The following is a 14095-nucleotide window of genomic DNA, read 5'->3' on the forward strand; positions in this document are numbered from 1 at the left end:
CAATGCGTGGAGTGGACAGAGCAAGCTCTTTTTCCATCTCCCTGTTCTAAAAATCCATTTAATATATGGTCCCCAGATAGGGGACGTATCAGATATTAAACTGATAAGAACAGATTTTTTTTTTTTTTTTATCGAAAGCCCGAATTCGTGTACAAAACCCGAGTGCGCTTAAAAAAGTGACAAGTGCCACAAAAAAAGTGCACTAGGATGCTGGTCTTCTTGAAACCCTCTCCAAAAGGAGAAGGGTCCCCCAAACCATTCCCCGTCCCTCCGAGCCAGAAGGCCACAGCGAGAAACAGGGACAAATAGCCACCTCCAGCCGGAGCCAGAGGCGACCCAATCTTACCCCCAGCACCTGCCCGAGTTCTCACCCGAGCAAGGCACTGGGAGCCAAAGACTGTGCTCCCCTCCCGGAAGAGGGGAGCCAACAACGCTCTCCTCCCGAAAGAGGAGAGCCAAGGGGTTTCAGGGGGGAGCGGAACCTGATGGCCACACACTCCCCCCCTAGACCTGCCAAGAGAGGAACCCGTAAGGGAACCGCATCCCGACAAAATCCTAGTAGGACGTAACACACGTGAATAAGTGGACACACAGTGACAAAGAAATTTAAATAAATAGTGAAGGTTTCACAGTATAATACTGCCCGGACCTTCGACCGGGAATTGAAAAATTCTCCATCCTAAGGCCAGAAGGCCCGGAATAAGGGTGCGTGTGAAGAAAGAAATATTGAAGTGCTAGTGCAAATGTGCCATAAACTCAAGTGTGGTTCCCAATCCCAGTGAGTTAAGGCACCCCAGGGTCACCACTCCTGGGGCACTTCACACTTCGGGCTTTCGATCTTCCCCGGCCCAATGGCGTCGATCCTGGGGGGCCATGCTTTCCACCAGATGACTATATTAGCCACCTGGCGTACTAACAAGCGCCTAAACCCCAGTGTGCATAATGTATCAATCTAGTAGGGCGGCCAACATCCAAAACCGCCTTTTCGAAAGATACTACACTTGATCTTAGCCAAAAGGCCGAGAAGCGATAACCAGAATTGGTTTCAAACTACGGAGCCACCCAAGGATCCTGAAAAGTCCATTTGTGGAGATGAGCTCCTGGACTCCCGTTAAGAAGACATGTTGTCAACCTCTAGATCCCTTACATGCCTGCACTTTTCGGCTTGCTGCTGTTGCAATCCACGCGTTATAGATCTGCATAACTCCACCTCTTTAAACACAGCACCTTCACCCCCTGCTGTTCCCACCCGCCTCAACACCGTTGGAAGGGAGGAGAACCAATTAAGGCGGGGGGTGGGGTGGAACGAGCAGCTGTCTACCCTTAGCAGGAGGGCTCCTGATTACATACCTCTCCTGCTGCTGCTGCTGCTGGCTGTCCAGCAGCAGACTGAAGGTGGCTGCTGCTGTGCACAGGTATATAAAGGCTCAGAGCCTATTATGACACGCGCAGCCAGCGTTCCATTGCCACATTCCATCTACTGCAGGCAGGATACCTGGCTGGCTGAATGTCGCTGAGAAGCTCACAGAGACCGCCATAAGCAACAGTTTAACAGAATGCCACAGACTAATCAACCAAACTTTTTGGGTTGGGTTCTCTTTTATAGTCTGCAGGCATTAAATGAAAGAAGTCAGTGTTCCAGCAGAAGGAGACAACGTTTCAGAAAAGGCATTGTAGCAAACCAAAAAAGAAATTTTAAGCGCAGCAGAGTAACCAGCGCACATACCTGTTAGCTCAGGTGAGTTTAAAAGGCTGCTGTTGATAACAAGGGCATTTGCTAAATAGATGGTGTGTGTGCAACAATATACTGAAAGGTCAATTATATTGTGCAGCTTATCTCACCACCTGTAGTTATTTAGGTGAAAGCTCCAAAATGCTTGCCTAATATGTCTGTTTATCCAAAAGGAAGTAAAAAGGGAGAGCTAGAAAGATAGCATTGCATCACATTACATGGCAATGCAATGCACAGTTGCTGAAGTTGAACCAAAATGAGCTTGTAATCTGGCTTCTGCAACTTTGAACATGAAAAATCCAATGAGAAGAAGAAAAGCAAAGCCAAAGAGTCCATCCCAAAATCCGACAAACAAGCAAAATGAACAAAAAACATTGAATTCAATTCTTTCTGATTTTAGAAACTGCATTAAAGAAGGGGTGCACCGGTCCTGGAGATACTGCAATACCAGGTCAATGCGTGGAGTGGACAGAGCAAGCTCTTTTTCCATCTCCCTGTTCTAAAAATCCATTTAATATATGGTCCCCAGATAGAGGACGTATCAGATATTAAACTGATAAGAACAGATACTACACTTGATCTTAGCCAAAAGGCCGAGAAGCGATAACCAGAATTGGTTTCAAACTACGGAGCCACCCAAGGATCCTGAAAAGTCCATTTGTGGAGATGAGCTCCTGGACTCCCGTTAAGAAGACATGTTGTCAACCTCTAGATCCCTTACATGCCTGCACTTTTCGGCTTGCTGCTGCTGCAATCCACGCGTTTTAGATCTGCATAACTCCACCTCTTTAAACACAGCACCTTCACCCCCTGCTGTTCCCACCCACCTCAACACCGTTGGAAGGGAGGAGAACCAATTAAGGCGGGGGGTGGGGTGGAACGAGCAGCTGTCTACCCTTAGCAGGAGGGCTCCTGATTACATACCTCTCCTGCTGCTGCTGCTGCTGGCTGTCCAGCAGCAGACTGAAGGTGGCTGCTGCTGTGCACAGGTATATAAAGGCTCAGAGCCTATTATGACACGCGCAGCCAGCGTTCCATTGCCACATTCCATCTACTGCAGGCAGGATACCTGGCTGGCTGAATGTCGCTGAGAAGCTCACCGAGACCGCCATAAGCAACAGTTTAACAGAATGCCACAGACTAATCAACCAAACTTTTTGGGTTGGGTTCTCTTTTATAGTCTGCAGGCATTAAATGAAAGAAGTCAGTGTTCCAGCAGAAGGAGACAACGTTTCAGAAAAGGCATTGTAGCAAACCAAAAAAGAAATTTTAAGCGCAGCAGAGTAACCAGCGCACATACCTGTTAGCTCAGGTGAGTTTAAAAGGCTGCTGTTGATAACAAGGGCATTTGCTAAATAGATGGTGTGTGTGCAACAATATACTGAAAGGTCAATTATATTGTGCAGCTTATCTCACCACCTGTAGTTATTTAGGTGAAAGCTCCAAAATGCTTGCCTAATATGTCTGTTTATCCAAAAGGAAGTAAAAAGGGAGAGCTAGAAAGATAGCATTGCATCACATTACATGGCAATGCAATGCACAGTTGCTGAAGTTGAACCAAAATGAGCTTGTAATCTGGCTTCTGCAACTTTGAACATGAAAAATCCAATGAGGAGAAGAAAAGCAAAGCCAAAGAGTCCATCCCAAAATCCGACAAACAAGCAAAATGAACAAAAAACATTGAATTCAATTCTTTCTGATTTTAGAAACTGCATTAAAGAAGGGGTGCATCGGTCCTGGAGATACTGCAATACCAGGTCAATGCGTGGAGTGGACAGAGCAAGCTCTTTTTCCATCTCCCTGTTCTAAAAATCCATTTAATATATGGTCCCCAGATAGGGGACGTATCAGATATTAAACTGATAAGAACAGATACTACACTTGATCTTAGCCAAAAGGCCGAGAAGCGATAACCAGAATTGGTTTCAAACTACGGAGCCACCCAAGGATCCTGAAAAGTCCATTTGTGGAGATGAGCTCCTGGACTCCCGTTAAGAAGACATGTTGTCAACCTCTAGATCCCTTACATGCCTGCACTTTTCGGCTTGCTGCTGCTGCAATCCACGCGTTTTAGATCTGCATAACTCCACCTCTTTAAACACAGCACCTTCACCCCCTGCTGTTCCCACCCGCCTCAACACCGTTGGAAGGGAGGAGAACCAATTAAGGCGGGGGGTGGGGTGGAACGAGCAGCTGTCTACCCTTAGCAGGAGGGCTCCTGATTACATACCTCTCCTGCTGCTGCTGCTGCTGGCTGTCCAGCAGCAGACTGAAGGTGGCTGCTGCTGTGCACAGGTATATAAAGGCTCAGAGCCTATTATGACACGCGCAGCCAGCGTTCCATTGCCACATTCCATCTACTGCAGGCAGGATACCTGGCTGGCTGAATGTCGCTGAGAAGCTCACAGAGACCGCCATAAGCAACAGTTTAACAGAATGCCACAGACTAATCAACCAAACTTTTTGGGTTGGGTTCTCTTTTATAGTCTGCAGGCATTAAATGAAAGAAGTCAGTGTTCCAGCAGAAGGAGACAACGTTTCAGAAAAGGCATTGTAGCAAACCAAAAAAGAAATTTTAAGCGCAGCAGAGTAACCAGCGCACATACCTGTTAGCTCAGGTGAGTTTAAAAGGCTGCTGTTGATAACAAGGGCATTTGCTAAATAGATGGTGTGTGTGCAACAATATACTGAAAGGTCAATTATATTGTGCAGCTTATCTCACCACCTGTAGTTATTTAGGTGAAAGCTCCAAAATGCTTGCCTAATATGTCTGTTTATCCAAAAGGAAGTAAAAGGGAGAGCTAGAAAGATAGCATTGCATCACATTACATGGCAATGCAATGCACAGTTGCTGAAGTTGAACCAAAATGAGCTTGTAATCTGGCTTCTGCAACTTTGAACATGAAAAATCCAATGAGGAGAAGAAAAGCAAAGCCAAAGAGTCCATCCCCAAATCCGACAAACAAGCAAAATGAACAAAAAACATTGAATTCAATTCTTTCTGATTTTAGAAACTGCATTAAAGAAGGGGTGCACCGGTCCTGGAGATACTGCAATACCAGGTCAATGCGTGGAGTGGACAGAGCAAGCTCTTTTTCCATCTCCCTGTTCTAAAAATCCATTTAATATATGGTCCCCAGATAGGGGACGTATCAGATATTAAACTGATAAGAACAGATACTACACTTGATCTTAGCCAAAAGGCCGAGAAGCGATAACCAGAATTGGTTTCAAACTACGGAGCCACCCAAGGATCCTGAAAAGTCCATTTGTGGAGATGAGCTCCTGGACTCCCGTTAAGAAGACATGTTGTCAACCTCTAGATCCCTTACATGCCTGCACTTTTCGGCTTGCTGCTGCTGCAATCCACGCGTTTTAGATCTGCATAACTCCACCTCTTTAAACACAGCACCTTCACCCCCTGCTGTTCCCACCCACCTCAACACCGTTGGAAGGGAGGAGAACCAATTAAGGCGGGGGGTGGGGTGGAACGAGCAGCTGTCTACCCTTAGCAGGAGGGCTCCTGATTACATACCTCTCCTGCTGCTGCTGCTGCTGGCTGTCCAGCAGCAGACTGAAGGTGGCTGCTGCTGTGCACAGGTATATAAAGGCTCAGAGCCTATTATGACACGCGCAGCCAGCGTTCCATTGCCACATTCCATCTACTGCAGGCAGGATACCTGGCTGGCTGAATGTCGCTGAGAAGCTCACAGAGACCGCCATAAGCAACAGTTTAACAGAATGCCACAGACTAATCAACCAAACTTTTTGGGTTGGGTTCTCTTTTATAGTCTGCAGGCATTAAATGAAAGAAGTCAGTGTTCCAGCAGAAGGAGACAACGTTTCAGAAAAGGCATTATAGCAAACCAAAAAAGAAATTTTAAGCGCAGCAGAGTAACCAGCGCACATACCTGTTAGCTCAGGTGAGTTTAAAAGGCTGCTGTTGATAACAAGGGCATTTGCTAAATTGATGGTGTGTGTGCAACAATATACTGAAAGGTCAATTATATTGTGCAGCTTATCTCACCACCTGTAGTTATTTAGGTGAAAGCTCCAAAATGCTTGCCTAATATGTCTGTTTATCCAAAAGGAAGTAAAAAGGGAGAGCTAGAAAGATAGCATTGCATCACATTACATGGCAATGCAATGCACAGTTGCTGAAGTTGAACCAAAATGAGCTTGTAATCTGGCTTCTGCAACTTTGAACATGAAAAATCCAATGAGGAGAAGAAAAGCAAAGCCAAAGAGTCCATCCCAAAATCCGACAAACAAGCAAAATGAACAAAAAACATTGAATTCAATTCTTTCTGATTTTAGAAACTGCATTAAAGAAGGGGTGCACCGGTCCTGGAGATACTGCAATACCAGGTCAATGCGTGGAGTGGACAGAGCAAGCTCTTTTTCCATCTCCCTGTTCTAAAAATCCATTTAATATATGGTCCCCAGATAGGGGACGTATCAGATATTAAACTGATAAGAACAGATACTACACTTGATCTTAGCCAAACGGCCGAGAAGCGATAACCAGAATTGGTTTCAAACTACGGAGCCACCCAAGGATCCTGAAAAGTCCATTTGTGGAGATGAGCTCCTGGACTCCCGTTAAGAAGACATGTTGTCAACCTCTAGATCCCTTAGATGCCTGCACTTTTCGGCTTGCTGCTGCTGCAATCCACGCGTTTTAGATCTGCATAACTCCACCTCTTTAAACACTGCACCTTCACCCCCTGCTGTTCCCACCCGCCTCAACACCGTTGGAAGGGAGGAGAACCAATTAAGGCGGGGGGTGGGGTGGAACGAGCAGCTGTCTACCCTTAGCAGGAGGGCTCCTGATTACATACCTCTCCTGCTGCTGCTGCTGCTGGCTGTCCAGCAGCAGACTGAAGGTGGCTGCTGCTGTGCACAGGTATATAAAGGCTCAGAGCCTATTATGACACGCGCAGCCAGCGTTCCATTGCCACATTCCATCTACTGCAGGCAGGATACCTGGCTGGCTGAATGTCGCTGAGAAGCTCACAGAGACCGCCATAAGCAACAGTTTAACAGAATGCCACAGACTAATCAACCAAACTTTTTGGGTTGGGTTCTCTTTTATAGTCTGCAGGCATTAAATGAAAGAAGTCAGTGTTCCAGCGGAAGGAGACAACGTTTCAGAAAAGGCATTGTAGCAAACCAAAAAAGAAATTTTAAGCGCAGCAGAGTAACCAGCGCACATACCTGTTAGCTCAGGTGAGTTTAAAAGGCTGCTGTTGATAACAAGGGCATTTGCTAAATAGATGGTGTGTGTGCAACAATATACTGAAAGGTCAATTATATTGTGCAGCTTATCTCACCACCTGTAGTTATTTAGGTGAAAGCTCCAAAATGCTTGCCTAATATGTCTGTTTATCCAAAAGGAAGTAAAAAGGGAGAGCTAGAAAGATAGCATTGCATCACATTACATGGCAATGCAATGCACAGTTGCTGAAGTTGAACCAAAATGAGCTTGTAATCTGGCTTCTGCAACTTTGAACATGAAAAATCCAATGAGGAGAAGAAAAGCAAAGCCAAAGAGTCCATCCCAAAATCCGACAAACAAGCAAAATGAACAAAAACCATTGAATTCAATTCTTTCTGATTTTAGAAACTGCATTAAAGAAGGGGTGCACCGGTCCTGGAGATACTGCAATACCAGGTCAATGCGTGGAGTGGACAGAGCAAGCTCTTTTTCCATCTCCCTGTTCTAAAAATCCATTTAATATATGGTCCCCAGATAGGGGACGTATCAGATATTAAACTGATAAGAACAGATACTACACTTGATCTTAGCCAAAAGGCCGAGAAGCGATAACCAGAATTGGTTTCAAACTACGGAGCCACCCAAGGATCCTGAAAAGTCCATTTGTGGAGATGAGCTCCTGGACTCCCGTTAAGAAGACATGTTGTCAACCTCTAGATCCCTTACATGCCTGCACTTTTCGGCTTGCTGCTGCTGCAATCCACGCGTTTTAGATCTGCATAACTCCACCTCTTTAAACACAGCACCTTCACCCCCTGCTGTTCCCACCCGCCTCAACACCGTTGGAAGGGAGGAGAACCAATTAAGGCGGGGGGTGGGGTGGAACGAGCAGCTGTCTACCCTTAGCAGGAGGGCTCCTGATTACATACCTCTCCTGCTGCTGCTGCTGCTGGCTGTCCAGCAGCAGACTGAAGGTGGCTGCTGCTGTGCACAGGTATATAAAGGCTCAGAGCCTATTATGACACGCGCAGCCAGCGTTCCATTGCCACATTCCATCTACTGCAGGCAGGATACCTGGCTGGCTGAATGTCGCTGAGAAGCTCACAGAGACCGCCATAAGCAACAGTTTAACAGAATGCCACAGACTAATCAACCAAACTTTTTGGGTTGGGTTCTCTTTTATAGTCTGCAGGCATTAAATGAAAGAAGTCAGTGTTCCAGCAGAAGGAGACAACGTTTCAGAAAAGGCATTGTAGCAAACCAAAAAAGAAATTTTAAGCGCAGCAGAGTAACCAGCGCACATACCTGTTAGCTCAGGTGAGTTTAAAAGTCTGCTGTTGATAACAAGGGCATTTGCTAAATAGATGGTGTGTGTGCAACAATATACTGAAAGGTCAATTATATTGTGCAGCTTATCTCACCACCTGTAGTTATTTAGGTGAAAGCTCCAAAATGCTTGCCTAATATGTCTGTTTATCCAAAAGGAAGTAAAAAGGGAGAGCTAGAAAGATAGCATTGCATCACATTACATGGCAATGCAATGCACAGTTGCTGAAGTTGAACCAAAATGAGCTTGTAATCTGGCTTCTGCAACTTTGAACATGAAAAATCCAATGAGGAGAAGAAAAGCAAAGCCAAAGAGTCCATCCCAAAATCCGACAAACAAGCAAAATGAACAAAAAACATTGAATTCAATTCTTTCTGATTTTAGAAACTGCATTAAAGAAGGGGTGCACCGGTCCTGGAGATACTGCAATACCAGGTCAATGCGTGGAGTGGACAGAGCAAGCTCTTTTTCCATCTCCCTGTTCTAAAAATCCATTTAATATATGGTCCCCAGATAGGGGACGTATCAGATATTAAACTGATAAGAACAGATACTACACTTGATCTTAGCCAAAAGGCCGAGAAGCGATAACCAGAATTGGTTTCAAACTACGGAGCCACCCAAGGATCCTGAAAAGTCCATTTGTGGAGATGAGCTCCTGGACTCCCGTTAAGAAGACATGTTGTCAACCTCTAGATCCCTTACATGCCTGCACTTTTCGGCTTGCTGCTGCTGCAATCCACGCGTTTTAGATCTGCATAACTCCACCTCTTTAAACACTGCACCTTCACCCCCTGCTGTTCCCACCCGCCTCAACACCGTTGGAAGGGAGGAGAACCAATTAAGGCGGGGGGTGGGGTGGAACGAGCAGCTGTCTACCCTTAGCAGGAGGGCTCCTGATTACATACCTCTCCTGCTGCTGCTGCTGCTGGCTGTCCAGCAGCAGACTGAAGGTGGCTGCTGCTGTGCACAGGTATATAAAGGCTCAGAGCCTATTATGACACGCGCAGCCAGCGTTCCATTGCCACATTCCATCTACTGCAGGCAGGATACCTGGCTGGCTGAATGTCGCTGAGAAGCTCACAGAGACCGCCATAAGCAACAGTTTAACAGAATGCCACAGACTAATCAACCAAACTTTTTGGGTTGGGTTCTCTTTTATAGTCTGCAGGCATTAAATGAAAGAAGTCAGTGTTCCAGCAGAAGGAGACAACGTTTCAGAAAAGGCATTGTAGCAAACCAAAAAAGAAATTTTAAGCGCAGCAGAGTAACCAGCGCACATACCTGTTAGCTCAGGTGAGTTTAAAAGGCTGCTGTTGATAACAAGGGCATTTGCTAAATAGATGGTGTGTGTGCAACAATATACTGAAAGGTCAATTATATTGTGCAGCTTATCTCACCACCTGTAGTTATTTAGGTGAAAGCTCCAAAATGCTTGCCTAATATGTCTGTTTATCCAAAAGGAAGTAAAAAGGGAGAGCTAGAAAGATAGCATTGCATCACATTACATGGCAATGCAATGCACAGTTGCTGAAGTTGAACCAAAATGAGCTTGTAATCTGGCTTCTGCAACTTTGAACATGAAAAATCCAATGAGGAGAAGAAAAGCAAAGCCAAAGAGTCCATCCCAAAATCCGACAAACAAGCAAAATGAACAAAAAACATTGAATTCAATTCTTTCTGATTTTAGAAACTGCATTAAAGAAGGGGTGCACCGGTCCTGGAGATACTGCAATACCAGGTCAATGCGTGGAGTGGACAGAGCAAGCTCTTTTTCCATCTCCCTGTTCTAAAAATCCATTTAATATATGGTCCCCAGATAGGGGACGTATCAGATATTAAACTGATAAGAACAGATACTACACTTGATCTTAGCCAAAAGGCCGAGAAGCGATAACCAGAATTGGTTTCAAACTACGGAGCCACCCAAGGATCCTGAAAAGTCCATTTGTGGAGATGAGCTCCTGGACTCCCGTTAAGAAGACATGTTGTCAACCTCTAGATCCCTTACATGCCTGCACTTTTCGGCTTGCTGCTGCTGCAATCCACGCGTTTTAGATCTGCATAACTCCACCTCTTTAAACACAGCACCTTCACCCCCTGCTGTTCCCACCCGCCTCAACACCGTTGGAAGGGAGGAGAACCAATTAAGGCGGGGGGTGGGGTGGAACGAGCAGCTGTCTACCCTTAGCAGGAGGGCTCCTGATTACATACCTCTCCTGCTGCTGCTGCTGCTGGCTGTCCAGCAGCAGACTGAAGGTGGCTGCTGCTGTGCACAGGTATATAAAGGCTCAGAGCCTATTATGACACGCGCAGCCAGCGTTCCATTGCCACATTCCATCTACTGCAGGCAGGATACCTGGCTGGCTGAATGTCGCTGAGAAGCTCACAGAGACCGCCATAAGCAACAGTTTAACAGAATGCCACAGACTAATCAACCAAACTTTTTGGGTTGGGTTCTCTTTTATAGTCTGCAGGCATTAAATGAAAGAAGTCAGTGTTCCAGCAGAAGGAGACAACGTTTCAGAAAAGGCATTGTAGCAAACCAAAAAAGAAATTTTAAGCGCAGCAGAGTAACCAGCGCACATACCTGTTAGCTCAGGTGAGTTTAAAAGGCTGCTGTTGATAACAAGGGCATTTGCTAAATAGATGGTGTGTGTGCAACAATATACTGAAAGGTCAATTATATTGTGCAGCTTATCTCACCACCTGTAGTTATTTAGGTGAAAGCTCCAAAATGCTTGCCTAATATGTCTGTTTATCCAAAAGGAAGTAAAAAGGGAGAGCTAGAAAGATAGCATTGCATCACATTACATGGCAATGCAATGCACAGTTGCTGAAGTTGAACCAAAATGAGCTTGTAATCTGGCTTCTGCAACTTTGAACATGAAAAATCCAATGAGGAGAAGAAAAGCAAAGCCAAAGAGTCCATCCCAAAATCCGACAAACAAGCAAAATGAACAAAAAACATTGAATTCAATTCTTTCTGATTTTAGAAACTGCATTAAAGAAGGGGTGCACCGGTCCTGGAGATACTGCAATACCAGGTCAATGCGTGGAGTGGACAGAGCAAGCTCTTTTTCCATCTCCCTGTTCTAAAAATCCATTTAATATATGGTCCCCAGATAGGGGACGTATCAGATATTAAACTGATAAGAACAGATACTACACTTGATCTTAGCCAAAAGGCCGAGAAGCGATAACCAGAATTGGTTTCAAACTACGGAGCCACCCTAGGATCCTGAAAAGTCCATTTGTGGAGATGAGCTCCTGGACTCCCGTTAAGAAGACATGTTGTCAACCTCTAGATCCCTTACATGCCTGCACTTTTCGGCTTGCTGATGCTGCAATCCACGCGTTTTAGATCTGCATAACTCCACCTCTTTAAACACAGCACCTTCACCCCCTGCTGTTCCCACCCGCCTCAACACCGTTGGAAGGGAGGAGAACCAATTAAGGCGGGGGGTGGGGTGGAACGAGCAGCTGTCTACCCTTAGCAGGAGGGCTCCTGATTACATACCTCTCCTGCTGCTGCTGCTGCTGGCTGTCCAGCAGCAGACTGAAGGTGGCTGCTGCTGTGCACAGGTATATAAAGGCTCAGAGCCTATTATGACACGCGCAGCCAGCGTTCCATTGCCACATTCCATCTACTGCAGGCAGGATACCTGGCTGGCTGAATGTCGCTGAGAAGCTCACAGAGACCGCCATAAGCAACAGTTTAACAGAATGCCACAGACTAATCAACCAAACTTTTTGGGTTGGGTTCTCTTTTATAGTCTGCAGGCATTAAATGAAAGAAGTCAGTGTTCCAGCAGAAGGAGACAACGTTTCAGAAAAGGCATTGTAGCAAACCAAAAAAGAAATTTTAAGCGCAGCAGAGTAACCAGCGCACATACCTGTTAGCTCAGGTGAGTTTAAAAGGCTGCTGTTGATAACAAGGGCATTTGCTAAATAGATGGTGTGTGTGCAACAATATACTGAAAGGTCAATTATATTGTGCAGCTTATCTCACCACCTGTAGTTATTTAGGTGAAAGCTCCAAAATGCTTGCCTAATATGTCTGTTTATCCAAAAGGAAGTAAAAAGGGAGAGCTAGAAAGATAGCATTGCATCACATTACATGGCAATGCAATGCACAGTTGCTGAAGTTGAACCAAAATGAGCTTGTAATCTGGCTTCTGCAACTTTGAACATGAAAAATCCAATGAGGAGAAGAAAAGCAAAGCCAAAGAGTCCATCCCAAAATCCGACAAACAAGCAAAATGAACAAAAAACATTGAATTCAATTCTTTCTGATTTTAGAAACTGCATTAAAGAAGGGGTGCACCGGTCCTGGAGATACTGCAATACCAGGTCAATGCGTGGAGTGGACAGAGCAAGCTCTTTTTCCATCTCCCTGTTCTAAAAATCCATTTAATATATGGTCCCCAGATAGGGGACGTATCAGATATTAAACTGATAAGAACAGATACTACACTTGATCTTAGCCAAAAGGCCGAGAAGCGATAACCAGAATTGGTTTCAAACTACGGAGCCACCCAAGGATCCTGAAAAGTCCATTTGTGGAGATGAGCTCCTGGACTCCCGTTAAGAAGACATGTTGTCAACCTCTAGATCCCTTACATGCCTGCACTTTTCGGCTTGCTGCTGCTGCAATCCACGCGTTTTAGATCTGCATAACTCCACCTCTTTAAACACAGCACCTTCACCCCCTGCTGTTCCCACCCGCCTCAACACCGTTGGAAGGGAGGAGAACCAATTAAGGCGGGGGGTGGGGTGGAACGAGCAGCTGTCTACCCTTAGCAGGAGGGCTCCTGATTACATACCTCTCCTGCTGCTGCTGCTGCTGGCTGTCCAGCAGCAGACTGAAGGTGGCTGCTGCTGTGCACAGGTATATAAAGGCTCAGAGCCTATTATGACACGCGCAGCCAGCGTTCCATTGCCACATTCCATCTACTGCAGGCAGGATACCTGGCTGGCTGAATGTCGCTGAGAAGCTCACAGAGACCGCCATAAGCAACAGTTTAACAGAATGCCACAGACTAATCAACCAAACTTTTTGGGTTGGGTTCTCTTTTATAGTCTGCAGGCATTAAATGAAAGAAGTCAGTGTTCCAGCAGAAGGAGACAACGTTTCAGAAAAGGCATTGTAGCAAACCAAAAAAGAAATTTTAAGCGCAGCAGAGTAACCAGCGCACATACCTGTTAGCTCAGGTGAGTTTAAAAGGCTGCTGTTGATAACAAGGGCATTTGCTAAATAGATGGTGTGTGTGCAACAATATACTGAAAGGTCAATTATATTGTGCAGCTTATCTCACCACCTGTAGTTATTTAGGTGAAAGCTCCAAAATGCTTGCCTAATATGTCTGTTTATCCAAAAGGAAGTAAAAAGGGAGAGCTAGAAAGATAGCATTGCATCACATTACATGGCAATGCAATGCACAGTTGCTGAAGTTGAACCAAAATGAGCTTGTAATCTGGCTTCTGCAACTTTGAACATGAAAAATCCAATGAGGAGAAGAAAAACAAAGCCAAAGAGTCCATCCCAAAATCCGACAAACAAGCAAAATGAACAAAAAACATTGAATTCAATTCTTTCTGATTTTAGAAACTGCATTAAAGAAGGGGTGCACCGGTCCTGGAGATACTGCAATACCAGGTCAATGCGTGGAGTGGACAGAGCAAGCTCTTTTTCCATCTCCCTGTTCTAAAAATCCATTTAATATATGGTCCCCAGATAGGGGACGTATCAGATATTAAACTGATAAGAACAGATACTACACTTGATCTTAGCCAAAAGGCCGAGAAGCGATAACCA

General features: G+C 45.3%; 10 non-coding genes and 2 pseudogenes across 10 annotated transcripts; all 12 read right to left on the reverse strand.

The window, feature by feature from the left end:
• On the reverse strand, positions 1-144 carry LOC141228469 (U2 spliceosomal RNA; annotated as a pseudogene; the record flags this gene model as incomplete).
• A 795-nt stretch (positions 145-939) lies between these two features.
• Positions 940-1031, reverse strand: LOC141228504 (U2 spliceosomal RNA; annotated as a pseudogene).
• Positions 1032-2146: 1115 nt separating this feature from the next.
• Positions 2147-2337, reverse strand: LOC141228214 (U2 spliceosomal RNA). Its single transcript, XR_012295133.1, has one exon. It is a non-coding gene; the product is annotated as a U2 spliceosomal RNA (small nuclear RNA).
• Positions 2338-3452: 1115 nt separating this feature from the next.
• On the reverse strand, positions 3453-3643 carry LOC141228186 (U2 spliceosomal RNA). The gene has a single exon (XR_012295106.1). It is a non-coding gene; the product is annotated as a U2 spliceosomal RNA (small nuclear RNA).
• Positions 3644-4757: 1114 nt separating this feature from the next.
• On the reverse strand, positions 4758-4948 carry LOC141228704 (U2 spliceosomal RNA). The gene has a single exon (XR_012295508.1). It is a non-coding gene; the product is annotated as a U2 spliceosomal RNA (small nuclear RNA).
• Positions 4949-6063: 1115 nt separating this feature from the next.
• LOC141228236 (U2 spliceosomal RNA) lies at positions 6064-6254 on the reverse strand. The gene has a single exon (XR_012295155.1). It is a non-coding gene; the product is annotated as a U2 spliceosomal RNA (small nuclear RNA).
• Positions 6255-7369: 1115 nt separating this feature from the next.
• On the reverse strand, positions 7370-7560 carry LOC141228717 (U2 spliceosomal RNA). Its single transcript, XR_012295520.1, has one exon. It is a non-coding gene; the product is annotated as a U2 spliceosomal RNA (small nuclear RNA).
• Positions 7561-8675: 1115 nt separating this feature from the next.
• LOC141228729 (U2 spliceosomal RNA) lies at positions 8676-8866 on the reverse strand. Its single transcript, XR_012295531.1, has one exon. It is a non-coding gene; the product is annotated as a U2 spliceosomal RNA (small nuclear RNA).
• A 1115-nt stretch (positions 8867-9981) lies between these two features.
• LOC141228740 (U2 spliceosomal RNA) lies at positions 9982-10172 on the reverse strand. The gene has a single exon (XR_012295542.1). It is a non-coding gene; the product is annotated as a U2 spliceosomal RNA (small nuclear RNA).
• A 1115-nt stretch (positions 10173-11287) lies between these two features.
• Positions 11288-11478, reverse strand: LOC141228752 (U2 spliceosomal RNA). Its single transcript, XR_012295553.1, has one exon. It is a non-coding gene; the product is annotated as a U2 spliceosomal RNA (small nuclear RNA).
• A 1115-nt stretch (positions 11479-12593) lies between these two features.
• LOC141228763 (U2 spliceosomal RNA) lies at positions 12594-12784 on the reverse strand. Its single transcript, XR_012295564.1, has one exon. It is a non-coding gene; the product is annotated as a U2 spliceosomal RNA (small nuclear RNA).
• A 1115-nt stretch (positions 12785-13899) lies between these two features.
• Positions 13900-14090, reverse strand: LOC141228774 (U2 spliceosomal RNA). Its single transcript, XR_012295575.1, has one exon. It is a non-coding gene; the product is annotated as a U2 spliceosomal RNA (small nuclear RNA).
• Between the last annotated feature and the right edge of the window lie 5 nt (positions 14091-14095).

Source organism: Phyllobates terribilis, unplaced genomic scaffold (genome assembly GCF_046119375.1).
Source record: "Phyllobates terribilis strain yellow unplaced genomic scaffold, ASM4611937v1 Scaffold_437__1_contigs__length_1545540, whole genome shotgun sequence".
NCBI lineage: Eukaryota > Metazoa > Chordata > Amphibia > Anura > Dendrobatidae > Phyllobates > Phyllobates terribilis.